We start from the raw sequence: 205 nt of genomic DNA, 5'->3' as shown, positions 1-205 counted from the left end.
AAGAGCAAATTGGATGCTTATCTTGCTGGGATCCTATGACCCCAGCTGACTTCCTGCCCTTTGGGCAGGGGGCTGGACTCGATGATCTTCCAAGGTCCCTTCCAGCCCTAATGTCTATGAAATTTATGAAAATACACTCAAGGCATCCCGGGAAGAGGCCATGTCCCTGCTACAGAGGCAGGCAGAATCCCCACGGTCCATGCCA

This window comes from Gavialis gangeticus, unplaced genomic scaffold (assembly GCF_001723915.1).
Source record: "Gavialis gangeticus isolate Ggan-Ray unplaced genomic scaffold, GavGan_comp1, whole genome shotgun sequence".
Classification (NCBI taxonomy): Eukaryota; Metazoa; Chordata; order Crocodylia; family Gavialidae; genus Gavialis; species Gavialis gangeticus.
This window is presented reverse-complemented; position numbering follows the sequence as displayed.